At 52.0% G+C, this 13,116-nt stretch overlaps 1 long non-coding RNA gene across 1 annotated transcript; it reads right to left on the reverse strand.

The window, feature by feature from the left end:
* Nucleotides 1–9,165: 9,165 nt before the first annotated feature.
* LOC145523103 (uncharacterized) lies at nucleotides 9,166–12,648 on the reverse strand. Its single transcript, XR_014066347.1, has 3 exons — nucleotides 12,562–12,648; nucleotides 9,446–9,522; nucleotides 9,166–9,356 (listed from the first exon to the last, which is right to left on the reverse strand). It is a non-coding gene; the product is annotated as an uncharacterized LOC145523103 (long non-coding RNA).
* Between the last annotated feature and the right edge of the window lie 468 nt (nucleotides 12,649–13,116).

Here is a 13,116-nt window from a genome sequence, read left to right on the forward strand (position 1 = left end):
AAGTGGCTTTGAGCAGTGACAGGCTCCACTCTTTGGCCGCCTTCCAGGAGGATCAGCCAGGCTCCCAGCCGACCAGACTTGACCGTCAAACTAGTAGGTTAACAAGGGACAAGAAAGCGTGGAGGGTGGAGGTTAGAGAAGGCTGCTTCCTCCTGGACTGCCACCGTCCCCAACTTTCGACTCCGTTCCGAGAAGACGTGGGGAAAAAAACAATCCGCCTGTGGGTGTAGCTGGCTCTCACTGCCCTCCCCACTGTGCCTCCGAATGAAAGAGCTAGTGCCAGTGCCACCTGGGAAATGGCCCCACCCTGCCCATTCCTGCTCTTCCTGACCATCTATCAAAATTGGGGGGTGGGGAGTGGCAGGGGTGCAGAGCACACCTGTCGTCATTCTCGTCTCCTTCCCACACCCACATCTGGCTGGCGGGAGAATCTAGACCGTCTGTGGCTGGAGGACTCACAGAACACAAGCTCACACAGCAGCCCCCCGCCTCTGCTCCGGTCTCCCCTGAAAGCGGGGTCCCCAGTTAACAGGTCTTGTGACCTTGCTCTCCTTTGCTGTTGCTCCTGCTTGCCCATCCTGTCCCCCAGGACGCCAGTGGGGCAGGATTATTCTGGGTTCCCTGGTGTCCAGGGGATGTGAATTAAGCAAATGGAGTCCTGCCTTGCACTTAATATTCCAGCGTACCTACATGCTCAGTCATGCCCACGCTTTGCAACCCCACAGACTGTAGCCCGCCAAGCTCCTCTGTCCATGGGATTTCCCGGGCAAGAATACTGGAGTGGGTTGCCATTTCCTTCTCCAGGGGATCTCCCCAACCCAGGGATCAAACCCTTGTCTCCTGAGTCTCTTGCATTGGCAGGCAGATTCTTTACTACCACTGTGCCACGCAGGAAGCCCTTACTATTCCAGAAACCTGTCTTAATAGCTTTTATTTTTCCAGCAGTAAGAAGGTAAATCTTAAATCTTTCATATAAACACCATTAGGACAAGCTTGTTATAAAATTTGGACAAAGCAGTTTTATAACAACTGATGCAATATTTCAAACATCAACAATTTTTATCCTCTCTATTGTTTTTGAATTTTTGAGGTCATCTTGAACATTCTTTCAAAGCTTTGAAATTACTAAAATGCAATGGATTATGAATGTCTATAAGAGGAAAAGGAAAATAGCAAATCTTTTAGCATCAGGGGAAAATCCAATCTTCTTAAACATAAAGGGTTACAGTTCAGTAGAAAATAACTTCTTGTAAAGAGGAGCCAGGGAATGTATTTGCTTTGAAACTCTACTTATAACCTTCAAAATTCCTGAAGAAGCAGTTTATGATACTTTAAAAAAAAAAAAACAACAACTTTTTTTAACTTCTGATCGTAGTTTCCTTGAGTTAAGAGGAGTGTCTCCAATATTAACAGCACTCCACATCTCAACATCATCCCTAACACCTGACATATTCTATTATTAACCCAAAAGTTAACAAAACCCAAAGAAAGAGGGAGGGAAGGAGGGAATGAAGGAGGGAGGAAAGAAGGGAAAAGGAAGGAAAACAGGAGAGATCCACCTTCAAAACGGTGGCACGAGGAGCTGCAAACTTCCTCCCCAGAAAAACACTCAGAACTGGTCAAAAAATTTTTTTAATTCTATTTTTAAGCATTTAAACTCTAGAAATTGTCCTTGATACGAGGAGTGAGAGTCTACGGCCCTTGAACCATGACCCAGTCCCTCTTTGCTGCTCACCTTAACAGATGCTCCACTCGGAGTGGGTGTGGCCAAGAAAATGGGGCTCCTGCCACCCCCAGATCCCAGTCAAAGAACACAGTGGGTCCCCAGGAGGGGCCGGTCACCCGCATTCCTCAGCCCCCATACTACACAGACTAAATTGCTGGTGAGTGCAGCTGAGTGGTAGCTCCTGTCTTCCACTCATAGCGGAAGGCGCTACCCCAGCCAGGGAAAGACAAAATTACCGAGCCCCTAGCTCCTCTTGCCTCAGTTGGCCTGTAGGTCAGAAGCTCCATGCTGGGAGCAGCACGCTGAGAAGACCAGAGGCTATTGCTCCCCCAGAAAACCCCGCTGTGTAGAGCAGGAGCGTCACTCAGAGAAGGAAGCCCCCATCGCTGCCCCCGGCGCTGAAGTAGTGGCTCCAGTCGTGCCATGGAGAGAAAAGGCCGGAAGAATAGAGAGCGATGATGCCAAAGAAAGAAAGGAAAGAAGGAAGGGAGGAAGAAACAAAGAAAGCTGCCTTTATTCAGAACAAAATGCGGGGAAGTTCTAGCAAAAGGGTGCTCTCGAAAACAATGGGGATTTTGGTGGTGAAGTTAGGGGAACAGTGGCAGCCCCAAAAGAGCAGTGAGCTAAACTGCAGGTCAGCTGATCTGTCAGAAAAAACAGAGAGAGAGAGGCAGCTAAGACTCCTCCAGGAGTCAGAACAAACGTCAAAGTCGGGCTTCAAAACCCACGCCTGTGAAGAGGCCCAGATGTGACTGGGTCAGACCTGAGGCACTGCTATACCCCCAGGCATGGCTGAAACCAACTGCACAATCAGCCGGTCCTCAGTGGAGCCTAACGGCTGGGTGTGATGCCAACAGAGGTAGGTGGTTTAACAGAGAAGTCGGGGAAAGAGCAAAGCCCTGTTGGCCAAAGGTGAGTGTGCACAGATTGAGTCTGCGCCCTCTGGGGAGTGACATCAGAGGCTTCACACTGCAGGGAAATGCATTCACAAAAATAATCCCTCAATGTCACTAAAGCAACACACCAGCCACAACAGGAAGCCCCAGCAGGGGAGGGTGGGGGAGGGGCAGAGGTATGGCCAGTATCCACTAGCTGTTTGTCTTAACTGTCTTAATGATCTAAAGAAAAAGTAGATAAATTTGACTTCACCTCTATTAAAAACTTCTGTTCTTCTAAAGCCGTTATCAATGAAGCAAGAGGACAACCTACAAATGGGAACAAATATTTACAAATCATCTACCAGATAAGGGTCTAGGGTACAGAATCTCTAATACACACACACACACACACACACACACACACACACAATCAATAATAAAAAGACAAATAAGCAAAGCATTGAACAGACATTTCTCCTAAGAAGATGTCAGATGGCCAGTGAGCATATAAAAAGATGCTCAACGTAACTCATCATTAGAGAAATGCAAATCAAAACCACAAAGAGATACAGTCTCACATTCACTAGGATGCTATAATCAACAAGACGGACACTAGCACGTGTCGGTGAGCGTGTACAGAAATGGGAACTGTCATGTATTGCTGTTGGGGATGGAAAATGGTGCAGCCTTCTTACTATTTCTGTAGATTAATGATTGCCTAAGGCTGGAGAGTTCTGGGAAGAAATTGGAAGTGATCGCTGATGGGTTTAGGGTTTCTTTGGGGAGATGATAAAAAATGCTCTAAAATTCAGCGTGGTCATGGTTGCACAACTCTGCGAATATACTAAAAGCCATCGAATTGTACACTTTAAATGAGTGGATTGTGTTGTGTGTGCATTATTTTTTAATAAAGCTGTTGTATTTTTTTTTAAAGAAAGGAAGAAAGGGGAAGGGAGGGAAGACAGAAGGAAGGACAGGGCCCTTTTGCTCCTCATCATTTCTTACATCCTCCTACAGGACTTAGAAGTATTTTGTGCCCCAAGCCGCAAAGATCTCCGCTTCCTCACGGGAATTCCTGGCTGTGATCCATAAGCAGTCCATGTCAACGAGAGAGAAGTGTTAGCATGAGAGTTAAACCCAGATGACCTGGCTGCTGGCCCCCGAGCCGAGTGTCCGTGGCCCCGCAGGAGGCTCTGGGCTGGAAGGTCAGGTCACTGCAGAAACCATTTACAGCCAAGAAGTAATTGGACAGCTTTAGACTTGACCATAAACCTGAGCAGATGCCTGAATTCTCCCCGTTAAGAAAGCTAATTAGGAAGGAGGAGGAGAGAAAGGCAGCCGATCACTGAACGGGAATTTTTCTGTGTCCACAAATCTCTTCTGAAGCCCCAAGCTAAACCTAACCCTAACCTCCACGGATTGGAGGGCCTGAAATGTCATGTACTGTCTTGTGCCCTAACATCTGTGAACATTACAGAGCCCCAGAGGCCCAATCACGAGTTCCCTGCTGTCTCCAGCTTGCCCCCAGCCAGCGGGAGAGGGTCCCCACACCCCTGACTATGCTCCACCTGGTCCTCCATCTAGCGGGTTTCACGTACATGTCGCCTGCCATCCAGAACCTGAGGACGGCAGGAACTGCCCACACCAGGACCAGTTTCCCTCAATCCCCACCCCACCCCTCCCTGGCCCCAGGGAGGGAAAAGCAGACCGGGCCCATCCAAGGACCAGGACTCACGGGCCTGGGGTCAGGCAGAACTAGGGGGGAAGCCTTTGAATTTGCTGTCAGATGAGAGTTTTAAATTAATGACAGGGTGTTTAATACCTGAACATAATCAAAAATCAATGGTAGGACCTGCCCCCAGTGTCATTGAGGCTAGGATGGCAGGCCAGCAGATCTGGGTGTGGGGAAGTGGGAGCCCTGGGCCACTTAGCACGGAGACCCTGAAGTCAGGGGGCTGGAGGCTCAGGTGACAGAGGTGCTAAGGAACAAGGAAGGAGGCTTCCCTGTGGGTCGGCAGTTAAGACTCTACCTTGCAATGCAGGAGAAAGTGTTAGCGCTCAGTTGTGTCCGACTCTTTGAAATCACATGGACTGTAGCCCCCCAGGTTTCTCTGTCCATGGAATTCTCCGGGCAAGAATACTGGAGTAGGTAGCCATTCCTTCCTCCAGGGAATCTTCCTGATTCAGAGATCGAACCTGGGTCTCTTGCATTGTAGGCAGATTCTTTACCATCTGAGCCACCAGGGAAGCCCTGCAGGGGACTCGGGTTCAGTTGCTGGTTGGGGAACTAAGATCCCACATACTTTGAAGCAACTAAGCCCATGTGCCACAAGGAAAGATCCCACAAGATGCAACTAACACCGGACACAGCCAAATAAGTACATGAAAGAAAGTGAAAGGGAAGTTGCTCAGTTGTGTCCGACTCTTTGCGACACTATGGACTGTAGTCTGCCAGGCTCCTCCATCCATGGGATTTTCTAGGCAAGAATACTGGAGTGGGTTGCCATTTCCTTGTCCAGGGGATCTTCCCGACCCAGGGATCGAACTCAGGTCTCCCACATTGTGGGCAGACTCTTTACTGTCTGAGCCACCAGGGAATCCCTAATAAATACATAAATATTTTTTTTAAATAGGAAGATGGAGAAACAGCAGGGTGGGCATTCCAGACACAGCAATTACGGGAAACACATCCATCCCAGGAGTAGGGGAGAGAGGGAGGGCAGAGCAGGCTCACCCCTAGAAGCTGGACCCTGGGGGGTGTCTGTCCACAGCAGCAGGAGGATGGTAGTGACCCGCCCCCACTTCCTAGCAGGGCCTCCCGCGTGGGAGACACAGCAGCAGGGCCTGTCCCCAGAGAGACAGACAAGAGGGAGGGAGAGGGAGAGTCCCAGGACCCGCACAGCGGAGGAAGAGCAGTGAACGCAGGCCTCCCTTTTCACTTCTCACCCCTTCCGACTCAGACGGTTCCATAAATTGGCTCCTCCTGCCTCGTTGGCCCCGGGAAACAGGGCCAGTGGTGCTCAGGTGGGAATGCCAGGGTGGTCTGACCCAAAGTCACATGCACAGGGCTAATCTCCAGGAGAGCATCCCTGGGGTGGGCGGACTGCACCGCCTGGGTCATGGGTGCGTCCTGCGATCTGCCTCCCACGTGGCCAGACAGGCCTGGGGTCTGAGCGACCAGAATACAGGGGTGGATGTGAAGAACCGACTCATTGGAAAAGACCCTGATGCTGGAAAAGATTGAAGGTGGGAGGAAAAGGGGCTGACAGAGGATGAGATGGTTGGATGGCATCACCGATGCGATGGACATGAGTTTGAGTAAACTCCGGGAGTTGGTGATGGACAGGGAGGCCTGGCGTGCTGCGGTCCATGGGGTTGCAAAGAGCTGGACAAGACTGAGTGACTGAACTGAACTGAACTGGGAATGTATGTGTGGTTTGGGTTGGGGGAGTGGGGATGTCGCCAGGAGGGAGACCCTTGTCATACACACCTTCCTGCATCTGATGTGTACCTTCTGGAGGCTTGGACTCCCCAGGTGGGGCATTTGGTCCCATGCGTTTCCCCCTCAGGATGAGGCCAAAGTCCTCACTCTGCTGGAAGAATTGCTAGCAGACTCCCCCATGCCAGGCTCAGCACAGCCGCAGGTGGAGCCGCAGCAGAAGGAGAAGAAGGTGACGAGGGTCTAAGAGGGAAGAGACACCTGCCCCACCAGGAACCTTCTTTACAGAGGCCCCCAAAGACTCCACCCGGAGGGAAGCGAGGGGAGAGAACGCCAGGTCCCCCTCCCTCCAGGCCCGCCGACTTCCTCCCCATGTAAAGCAGATTGTTGTTTTGTTTGTGGCTCCTTCACTGCCAGGTGGAGATGTAAATGGGAAAAACTGAGAGAGGCTGTTTTACATAATGATAACGAGGGAGCCAGAACACTTAGGGAAACAGGAACTTGCTGCTTTGAGAGGCCTTCCAGGGATGGGTGGCAGATCAAGGTGGCCCCCGAGTGGGGGGTCAGGGGGGGCAGAGAGAGCTTCTTCAGGAAGGAGGGGCAGGGTACGGGCGATATGGGGACCACCTCCACCCACGCAGAGGAGCACCCATCTCAGAGCAGAGCCCACAGATGTAGAATTTCTTTAAGAATTTTGTTATTTTGACCACTTCAAGTATAAGAACAATAAAGAACTGCGAAGCAGGACCTTCCGGGTTGTCTGGGTTCAGATTCCAGGGAAGCGGGACGTGCATGCATCCCAGGGCCCCAAGGGCAGGAATATCTCCTCTGAGCAGGGGGTGGTGCTCAGTTCTGGCAACTCGCTGGTTTCTGCAACTCACACACCCCTGAGACTCAGCTTCCTCCACCATAAGACAGCAGCTTGACACTCATTCCTTTCTTGCAGCCTGAGGGGCGTGTGAACCAGCGTATTTCCTGCCACATCAATAAACAAGAAGGCACAGCCATCGGTGATTCCCGCCCTCCAAAGGTGAATTTTTGAGCCCAGGAAGAACAATGCCTGCTATCTGGCAGCCACTGAGCTGCCGCCACTCCCTACGGTAAGCAAGGAACTAGTTCAGTTCAGTTTAGTTGCTCAGTCGTGCCCATCTCCTTGAGACCCCACGGACTGCAGTACACCAGGCTTCCCTGTCCTTCACCACCTCCCAGATCTGGCTCGCACTCATGTCCATTGAATCGGTGATGCCATCCAACCATCTCATCCTCTGTCGTCCCCTTCTCCTCCCACAAGGAAACTAAGGAAGTGAAAAATCAAATTGCAGGATGCTGGCCCCAGATAGCCGTGATGCATGTGAAAGGAATGGTTTCAGTGAGCCCAGACTCTAGCATCTTCCCATGCATGGTGTGCTTAGTTGCTCAGTTGTGTCTGACTCTTTGCGACCCCATGGACTGTAGCCAGCCAGGCTCCTCTGTCCATGGGAATTCTCCAGGCAAGAATACTGGAGTGGGTAGCCTATCCCTTCTCCAGGGGATCTTCCTGACCCAGGAATCGAACCAGGGTCTCCTGCATTGCAGATGGATTCTTTAGCAGCTGAGCTTCCAAGGAAGTCCCATGCATAGAAAAACGCTAAATTCCTTAATGTGAGATGTCTGGTGTTCCTTAATTAACAATAATATTTTGATGTTTAGACTACCTGCGCCTTGTCGCAAACTTCTATATAACCTGACTCCTCTCCCTGGCCCCCACCTCCTCAGAACAGTTTTCTCCGGGTTACTTGAAGATACTGTCTCCCGGGCTTGAAGTTCTAGAATTTCCCACCAAATAAAACCTGACTCTCAGCTTCTAGGCTATGACTAGAGCGCAGCTTCGGGACTGAGCGTGCGCTTCACGACCCCCTTAGGTCTCCTTTCCTCTTCCAGCCCTGTCCCCTCCATACTCACTGCCCCACCACCCTTGACGCTGGGGCTGCTCTGTCTGCCCTCTGACTCTCTTCCCTCCCTGCCCATTCCCACCCCCCGGCCTCACAGTCCCCCTCAACCCCAGGAAAACCAAGCACCTACATCAATCTGCTGAAGCCCATCACTTCCCAGGTGACACTGATGTCCCCACACGGCAGGCATCTCATCCCTGCTCCCAGTGAAGCTGGCAAAGGTACCTTCCTGCTCTTGGCATCTGTGCTTCTCCCCAAAGCCTCCTGCATCAGGCTTTAGCGACACAGGGCCACGCTTCTTTACAGAGGCCATGGCAGTGACACAGTGGGGTCCCAGCCACCTCCTGTTTCAAGTGCTTCCAGACAGGGAAAGTGGGCCCTGGATTAGCCAAAAGATGCTCATGACCAGACAGGGTGTAAACTGGTCTGCCTGGGTGCCAGGGGTCTTTCCACCTAACCTCTGGTATTTCTAAACCTCCAAGACTGGTTTCTGCAATTTGAACTCTACTCTGGACAGAGCTGGCCACTGGGGCTCGTAGCAGCGGTCAGCAGAAGGAAGGATAATCAGTTCACCCACAGCAGCAGCCCACTTTGCAGGCAGCTACATGGACCACAGATACATCTGTTCGGGCGGCTGCAAGGTTAGGCTCCCTTGATGTTCATTTCCTGCTCAGAAAGGCGGTGAGTCATCTCCCTCCTGCTTCTTCTCCTTTAAGTATTGCTCTGAGACCAGAGTCTGCAGAAGGAGAGGTCACATGGAACCCTTTATTTAGCACTGAAGTTCTCAGCCTGGGGGCGGGGAGCACCCTGTGGGGTAGCTGGAAACAGCCCTGGTAAGTTCTGAGCACGCACCTGAGCCAAGAAGCTCAGGGCAGCCGGGAAGTCCTGGAAGTCCACTGAGGTTCAATCGCTGTCTCGCGGTTGAGTTCAAGTTAGCAAGTTGGGGTGCAGACCGCTGGGAAAGCACCCTGGATAAGAAGCTTAGTGCTGTGCTTTATTGAAAGACGGGCTGTCTGCTGTGTGTCCACCAGGTGGCGCAGGACACCTTAGCGGTCAGCTCCCACCTGCAGCCTGGTGCACATTGCTGACCTCGCCGTGATTGGAAATGTGCACAGGTGCAAGGCTATAGCTTGACCAATAATGTTTTCATTTGGACTAAGTTCAGCCAAATTTAACACAACAGCAAAATGGTGACTTTGGCAAGAGAGAAGTTTTATTTGTTTCTGTGTGAAAAGTGTCCTGGGCTGGTGTAAGAGCTCCACAAAGGTGTGTGTCCACAGTGCAGCCTCCTTCCTCTTCAAAGTAGCCATCTAGGATACGGCCCTCAGCCTTCTACTCCAAAGTGACTGCTAGAGCTCCAGCCATCACATCTGGGTACTATACTGTAGGATAGAAGAGGGGAGAGATAGGCATGTCCCCCTGCTCTAAGGAGCTTTCCCAGAATTCAAAGACATCATATAGTTCTACTTACAATTCATCGGCCAGAAGGGAGGCTGGAGACTGGAGTCCTTTACCTGAGCATTGCTATCCCTAAATAATTTCATCGCTCTGTTTGGAAAAAAAAAAAAAAGTATGTAAGAAAGGAGAGCTGAAAGCAACTAGCACCCTCAGCCAAATACCAACATAGGATGCTAAAAATTCCTTTATGCCAACACAGCATATTTCCCAACCCCTGGAAATCAGGACATTGAGGACTCCCTCATTGCCTGCCCTCTTTTTAATTTTTTATTTTGTATTTGGGTATAACCACTTAACAGTGTTGTGATAGTTTCAGGTGGATAGCAAAGGGGCTCAGCCACACATAAACAGGTGTCCATTCTCCCCCATGCTCACCTCCCATCCTGCCTGCCCTTTATTGATAGGACTCCCACATGTGTGTCCCATGTCCAGATTCGTCTCCTAAACCCCAAGATCTGCACATCTACCTAAACGTCCTGCAGGAATCCAAGCCAGCTCAGCACCTTCCCATCCCAGTCCCCATCCACCTGCTCTTCCTCTTGCTCTCCTGGCTCCAGGGCTCCATCCTGCAGTCCCCACCTAAGCCAAGAACCGGCAAGCCATCCCGGGTACTCTGCTCCCCCCACACACACAGACTTACACCCCCTCTTCTTAATATTCCTGGACCACACTTCAGAGACGGGATGCAGAGGCCCCACTCCTGTTGCACAGGAGCTTAGCAAGAAGCACCCATCTCTGAGGGAACAACTGGAAACTGTGACGGGACTGCAGAGACTCCCCCTCCCTGAGGGCTGCGGTGTGGCAGGGTTTCCGCTGGGATGGCAGGGGTCTGGCAGAGCCCGGGGTCTGAGTGGCCCAGGCAGGGAGGGAAGGACTTGGGCAGGGTGGCAGCTTGAGGCAGGGCCCAGAGAAGAGAAACGTCGCTGGCAACTGCAGAGTCCCCTGTGACTGGAACGTGAAGAAATGTTAGTCCCTCAGTCGTGTCCAACTCTTTGCGACCCCATGGACTGTAGCCAGCCAGGCTCCTCTGTCCATGGGATTCTCCAGGCAAGAATACTGGAGTGGGTTGCTATTTCCTTCTCCAGGGGATCTTCCCGACCCAGGGATTGAACCTGGGTCTCCCGCATTGCAAGCAGATTCTTTACCATCTGAGCCACCAGGGAAGCTCCCTTGTGACTGAAGCAGGAGCAGAAGGCATGAGTTGCCATCTAAGGCTCAGGAGGGCCGTTGGGATTTACTGGGATTTACTCAGTTGGGCAGGGGGATGGAATCTATGATGGAACACGATGACAGCCGGGAGGGGGGCTTGAGAGGAACGAACAAGGAAGCAGAGACCTTTTATGCTGAAAGTATTCTTGCCAGAGACAGAAGATGCCAAATCAGGGTGGTGGGGCGTTAGAATGAGAGGTAGATTCCAACAAGCCCGGAAGTAAAGAGCCAGGTGTGTTGATGGGATGTGGAAAAGGAAGGAAAGGGAGCAACCCCAGGGACTTCCAGCCTGGCTGCGGGGGTGTGCCAGGACCCCGAGACGGTCCCGGGGGCAGAGGGGCCTGTTGGGGATGAATGGAGAGGAGGAGGTCGGGCCAAGGGTGCACACAGAGCTTTGACCCCCAGATGGAGAACCCCCCACTGGGAGGGGCAGACAGACACAGGCACCGCAGCAGAGGAGCGGGAGGGGTGCCTGGGGAGGGCTCGCGGAGCATGTGGGGAAGGAGCCGTAGTAGTGTCGATGGTTCTGTCGGGTCCGACACTTTGCCACCCCATGGACTGTAGCCCACCAGGCCCCTCTGTCCATGGGGTTCTCCAGGCCAGATTACTGGAGTAGGTAGCCATTCCCTTCTCCAAGGGATCTTCCCAACCCAGGGGTCAAACAAGGAACCTTGGAAAGAGGGGCCAAAGTTAGATACGGAGGCTGAGAAAATGAGAACCAGAGGGAGAAAGACAGAAATAGTGAGAGAGACGGAGACAGATAGAGAAACAGAGACACAGAGGCAGACACAGAAGTTGAGCACTGAACAATTGATGCTTTTGAACTGTGGTGTTGGAGAAGACTCTTGAGAGTCCCTTGGACTGCAAGGAGATCCAACCAGTCCATTCTAAAGGAGATCAGTCCTGAATATTCATTGAAAGACTGATGCTCGAGCTGAAGCTCCAATACTTTGGCCACCTGATGGGAAGAACTGACTCACTGGAAAAGACCCTGATGCTGGGAAAGATTGAAGGTGGGAGGAGATGGGATGACAGAGGATGAGATGGTTGGATGGTGTCACCGACTTAATGGACATGCGTTTGAGTAAGCTCCAGGAATCGGTGATGGACAGGGAGGCCTGGCGTGCTGCAGTCCACGGGGTCACAAAGAGTCAGGCACAGTTGAACTGAACTGAACTGAACTGAGACGCTGAGAGCTGGTGTGTCCAGGCCAGTGGGCAGAGCCTGGGACACATCATCCACAACGTCTTCCACCTGCCACTGTAGAGCCTCCCGCTTCTGCCCCTCATGGCCACTCGTATCTGTCCTTCTGAATTCCTCAGGACCTTTCGGGTTGCAAGTGATAAAAAGCCCAGCCTGAACAAGGCGGAGGAAGAAGGGACAGGCTCTGAAAAGCCAGCTGGGCGTCACTCCCAGGAAAGGCAGGTTCAAGGACCAACCCCTGGAGAAGGACAGACCAGCTCAGATCCAGGACTGGACCGCCGCCAGAGGTCAACGTCCGGGTCTTGTGCCTGGGGCTCTGCTGGGAGTCCATCCTCCCGGAGGGAGCTCTCCACGCGCAGGGGTCATGGCCCACCACACACTGAGGGCGGGGGTGATGCTGTCCCTGGGGCCAGTTTACAAACTCTTGGGAAGGACTCCTACTGGCCGGGATCCATGGACCATGAGGCGGTGGGCAGGATCTGGAAGAAATCTGTGGCCACTCTCAACCTCACAAATGGGGTAGAAAAGGGCAGTGCCCGGAAGAATGTGCCAGACGCCTGGGAAAAGACAGGCATTGGGGCCCTAAGTCAGATGGCCCCCAGCAGAAGCCCGCTCCCCAGCTGATGCTTCCCTCTCTTTCTGCTGTGCCCTCCTTCCCCAGCCCTCCCTCTCCCTCTCTGTGTCTTCCTCTCTCCCTCCCTCCCCTCCCCCACCCACCTCCCCACCCCCACCGGGGCTGCGCTCTTCTCTGCTTCTCCCAATCAGCCTTCACTCCCTCCCTGCTTTGCCAGCCCTGTTTTCCTCTAGACTCTGAGGCCCTCACACACTTACAGCGTTTTTGTTCCACTATGACATTTAAGGTCCCCATGGTTACCTAGGCCCAGAGCTAAACAAAACTCTAATCTAGCCTGGTTCTGGCCAGTGCCAAGTGTGGCCAGGCCGCTACTCCAGCTCCGGGCGCTGGACTTCTCCCGAGACAGCCAAAGACAGCACCAGCTTTCTTGGCAGCCTTGTCACAGCTGAATCACACTGAGTTTTCTGTTTCCATGAAATATGTTTTAAAGATGATCAAAGTGATCACGTGCTCATGGAGAAAACTTTGAAAACAGAAAGGAGATCATTAAAAATCACCTGCAATGCTTTGTTTTGATCCATTTCAGCCTTTTACTAATGCAGATTTTAAAACATTTTTAACACAGGTTGACTTAGTTTGTGAAAGCTCCAGCTTTCACTTAACTTTTTATGAAGACTTGTGCATATCACTTAAAGTCC

This window comes from Giraffa tippelskirchi, chromosome 10, assembly GCF_054371585.1.
Source record: "Giraffa tippelskirchi isolate mGirTip1 chromosome 10, T2T-mGirTip1v1.2.pri, whole genome shotgun sequence".
Classification (NCBI taxonomy): domain Eukaryota; kingdom Metazoa; phylum Chordata; class Mammalia; order Artiodactyla; family Giraffidae; genus Giraffa; species Giraffa tippelskirchi.